Source organism: Etheostoma cragini, chromosome 22 (assembly GCF_013103735.1).
Source record: "Etheostoma cragini isolate CJK2018 chromosome 22, CSU_Ecrag_1.0, whole genome shotgun sequence".
Taxonomy (NCBI): Eukaryota; Metazoa; Chordata; class Actinopteri; order Perciformes; family Percidae; genus Etheostoma; species Etheostoma cragini.
The window spans coordinates 8,626,302-8,629,993 of NC_048428.1; the positions used below are offsets into that span (position 1 = coordinate 8,626,302).

General features: G+C 38.9%; 1 long non-coding RNA gene across 1 annotated transcript; it reads right to left on the reverse strand.

The window, feature by feature from the left end:
- Positions 1-2,356: 2,356 nt before the first annotated feature.
- Positions 2,357-3,666, reverse strand: LOC117937996. The gene is made up of 2 exons (XR_004655300.1): positions 3,630-3,666; positions 2,357-2,748 (listed from the first exon to the last, which is right to left on the reverse strand). It is a non-coding gene; the product is annotated as an uncharacterized LOC117937996 (long non-coding RNA).
- Between the last annotated feature and the right edge of the window lie 26 nt (positions 3,667-3,692).

Consider the following 3,692-nt stretch of genomic DNA (forward strand, 5'->3'; position numbering starts at 1 on the left):
AGAACAGTTACTTCCCCTCTCTGTCTATCTGCACAGAACACAGAGCTCACCTGACAGAAAGAGGAGATGGAGTAACATGTTGTCTGTTGCAATATTCACAGACAGGGCTGCCGTCTCCTACCTATGCAAACACAACAATGTAGTTACTTAATAAACATGCTTTTAGAGCTGTCATAGAGCACATTTACACCAGAAACTTGCATCATACAACCAGAATTTACTGTGTTATAATTTGTGATCAATCAACATCTCCAGAGGTCAAATCTAAATAATTCCACAAAATGCAAAATTCTCATGGCTCAGTAAAAGGACAACATAATATTACTTTCGCTAAAAAACTAAGCTAAATCAGTCAAATAAAAAGATTGTCTTACCGAACAAGCCCAATTTCAAAAAGAGAGTAGCAACGAGGTCCTTGGTGGATGTTTTCACAGTGAGGTCTAGTGTGAAACTTCCCTGTTCAGCCAAAATTATTGTGTTGCCTCATTGTTCATCTCAACTCATTATTTCACACAAACACCCATTGCTGCAGCTTCCTCCCAAATCACCTGGAGCCTCTTCTTCACTATATTTACTCTTCCTAAATTTTTCATGTCACGTTTCTGCTTTGTCTTTGCAGGTTCAAAAAAAAAATGCAGCAAACAAAAAAATCCAGAATTTAACAGAAATACAAATGTTACTGAATATCAAAGCACTGAGTGTCAAAGCACCGTTGGATCGCTCTGAATGTCAGAGGGAGATAGGTAACAGGTCGGTCTCACTGTAAAACATGCAACATCAACACATGGAATGTGCAACATCACCAATGAGTCCGGTCACAGTCTTTCAAAATGAAGCTGAGCCCTATATGTGCTCCTGTGTCATTAAGTATGAGCACAGGACTGAAAGGAGCACTGTGTCAGATTTGGGAGCATCTAGTGGTGAGGCTGAAGATCACAACCGGCTGAATCCCTCTTCCATCACCCCGTGTGTGTGTAGAGAAGCTATGGTGGCCTTCAGGTAATATAAAATTCGCAAAAGGCTCCCTCTAGAGAAGTGGATTTCAAAGTGAGGTCCACGGACCCCAAGAGGTCCCTAAAGGGGGTTTCAGTCTGTCCCCAGCAAAAAGGGGAAGATGTGGTTTTCAATATAATTCAGTCATCAAGCAACATAATAACATCATGTATGACTATTCTGGTCATTGCTTTCATACACATGCCTTAATGAAAGATCTAAAAACATACATCATTTTAAGTGGGGGACCATGGGACAAATCTTATTAAATGAGTGTCCATGGTCTAATTTGTGTGGGTTTTGGGGTTCTTGGCATAATACAATTCTAATGTAAGAGCCAAAGCTTGGTTGGTCTGTTTTGAGCTACTGTAGCAACATGGTGGACTCCGTGGAAGAGAAACACAGAATTGAAGTTTTTTTTTCTAAGCCAGTGAAAACACAATAACTCAGTTTCAGGTGATTACACTAATGTAAACATAATTATGAACATTATATTCCTGCTAATAGATCCATCAAAATGCAGAGGAATCCAACATGCAGAGACTGTTGATATTTTCCATGAAGCAGCTGATGTGTCTTTCATGTGAAGATTAGTTCACGCTACACTCCACATCTTCATGTATTAAACAACATTCAAAATGTCACAGTTTAAAATGTATTGCAAAAATTCAAGTTTGTGAAGCTAGTATTTCCTTGTAATACTTTGGATTAAATATTTGTCCAGGGGCACCAGACACCTCACCTGGTTGAGTGTGTGCCCAAGTACAAAGGCTCAGTCCTTACCACAGCAACCGTAGGTTCGATCCCGACCTGGGCCCTGTGCTGCATGTTGTCCCCCTTTCTCTCTCCTTTCTTGTCTTAAGCTGTCCTGTCAAATACATCTGCCGCCCCCAACTTGTTTTTTAAAAACATCACACATGTCCGTGTAGGTCCAAAAATTCATTTTCTCTTCACTTGAGCGTAGAGGTCCTCTGGACCTTCAGCAGTCCGTCCATTGGTCCTTGGTGGATGTTTCCACAGTGAATGAGGTCTAGTGTGGAGCTTCCCTGTTCAGCGGCTATAACTTAAAAAGAGGTTAACTTCCCGTGTTACATGACTACACAGTAACTGGTTACATCTACCAAATATCATCTGAGGTAAATGACTTACAGTAAATATAAGAGCCAGTCAGGAAGGTTTCAGTTTACAGTATGAACTTTGTCTAATTGACTGCTATGTTGTCACTGACTTCTGCACTGTAAAACAACAGATGATATCAGCCCTCACTTACACAGGTACACTGTAAACACTTTCTGCTCTGTGAAAAGTGTCTTCATAGACTGTCTGAAAGTTCAAATATCAACCCTTCTTGTTCTGTATTTTTAAACCATTTTTTATTTAATTTACACTTTACATGCATCCAATGGAAACACCAGTTAAGATATGAAAGTGTCACATGGTCTAAGCATCTTTTTGGTGTTTTAAGAACAAAAGTTCAACTTGAGATAAATAATTAAAGAAGATGCTCTTACATTTTATGTTGATTTTAACAAAGAGAAAGCAGAAACAAATAAATAAATAAGTATTCAAACCTTTAAGAATAATAGCAATGAGTATTTAGAGAAAAGCTACACTTCATTGCAAGTGGCCCACTAAGACTAATACATGCAGAATTAACAACACAGTAAGGTGAAGATGACATCGTCTTCCTCTCATTCTGGCTCATGGTGGATGTAACACAACTGCACTGTTGACATAAACGGCTTCTCCTGTGTCCTGTGGACAGGAAACAACACAGAGAGAGGTGTCAGGGCTCTGATGTGGATTTATGCAGCTCAGTTTCAGTTAATGTAAAGATAAAAAAATAGTTGCAAGATGTCATTTTAATACGACTTGGTCACTTAATTTAGATCTTTTAATTCACACACACACACACACACGCACACGCACACGCACACACACACACACACACACACACACACTTATCTCATCTAAACTTGACTGTAATGGTTTTTTGTCTAAACCTAACTAAAACTGTGACTGTTTCAAAACCTTGAAAAGGGTTTTAAAACCGCTTTAGAACAGAGTTGGTTCTCAATTTATTGTTCATTTTATGTACTCCCTTTGAAATACTGTTTCCACCATAAAACCCCAGAAAACTTTTTTCATTTATTAATTTATTTGATGTTTCCCTGTTATTTGTTGAGTGTTTCCTGTTTTGCTGTATTGTTCATCCATGTGCGTGTTTGCATATGCACGCTTTACTTCTTGTGTTATTTTGTAGTGATCCGTTGCATTTGTCTGTTTCTGTTTTTTTTCCTGTTTACTCGAATCAGTCCCTAATGTTTTTCACCTTTTCATCTTATCTATCCTCATGTCACCTGTCTCTTGTGTTGCATTGTGTATTTGGGGTATTTGGTCTGTGTGCTCACTTTGTCTGGCGTCAGCTCGTTTGTCAAGTTCAGCCTGTCCCTGTACTACTTTATTCTCCTGTTTCTGTTAAATGTGTTTTCAGATTTTTTGAAAATTGCCTGCTTACCTACAAAGTAAGTTTATTTTTGGTTATTACATTTTTCACCTCTCCGTTATCTTCTATTGTGCTCCTGCCTTTTGGGCGCAAATCTGCAAACTGCTGCCTCATATGACAGGTGGCTTACCTTCACTGGTTCTGCGTGGCGTCTTGTCCTAAACCAGCTGTGAGAAAAAAGAAGAATGTTTTT